This window comes from Otolemur garnettii, unplaced genomic scaffold (assembly GCF_000181295.1).
Source record: "Otolemur garnettii isolate 467f Iridium unplaced genomic scaffold, OtoGar3 scaffold00024, whole genome shotgun sequence".
NCBI lineage: Eukaryota > Metazoa > Chordata > Mammalia > Primates > Galagidae > Otolemur > Otolemur garnettii.
In genome coordinates, this window is record NW_003852419.1 from 18,289,424 (window position 1) to 18,290,266 (window position 843).

Here is an 843-nt window from a genome sequence, read left to right on the forward strand (position 1 = left end):
TTTTTTTTTTTAAGAGACAGAGTCTCACTTTATCGCCCTTGGTAGAATACTGTGGCATCACAGCTCATAGCAACCTCCACCTCCTGGGCTTAGGTGATTCTCTTGCCTCAGCCTCCAGAGTAGCTGGGACTACAGGCATCTGCCACAATGTTTGGCATTTTTTTTGTTGCAGTTTGGCTAGGGCTGGGTTCAAACCCGCCACCCTCGGTATATGGTGCCAGCGCCCTACTCACTGAGCAACAGGTGCCACCCAAGACATTTTTATTTTCTACACCAGTTAGCCAGTTTATTCACATAAAAGTTTTTCACTGCCTCTTATCCATGGTCCATGGGTCCTCTATAAGACATCTAATATATACATACCATTGCTGAAAGTATGATACCACACTAAGAGTAGGTTAACTGCATATTGTTGACCAAATGCTAACTTCCAAAAGTACTGGTTTTGATCAACTCTGCATGTGGTATTCAAATGTCATCTCTAAGATAAGATGTTATGCTGAGAATGATGACTTAAAAGTACCTGTATTCTCACTAGAATTACATATTAGTCATAACATTATGTATTATTAGCACTGGTATTACGTATACACCATAACTCTTGCCCTAATTCTTTTATTTAAAAATGTACTTTCCTATAAAACTTCTAAAAAGGAACATAGGAGAAAATGTTTGTGACCTTACGCTAGATAACTGTTGTAGCAGACCTTACCTACAATACCAAAAGCATGGGCTCAGCGCCTGTAGCTCAAGTGGCTAAGGTACCAACCACATACACTAGAGCTGACGGGTTCGAATCCAGCCCAGGCCTGCCAAACAATAATGACGGCTACAACCAAAAAA

General features: G+C 40.8%; 1 protein-coding gene across 1 annotated transcript in view; it reads left to right on the forward strand.

The window, feature by feature from the left end:
- The window catches only part of KIAA1841 (KIAA1841 ortholog), a 67,226-nt gene that overhangs the window by 62,265 nt on the left and 4,118 nt on the right, over positions 1-843 (forward strand). The window lies entirely within an intron of this gene.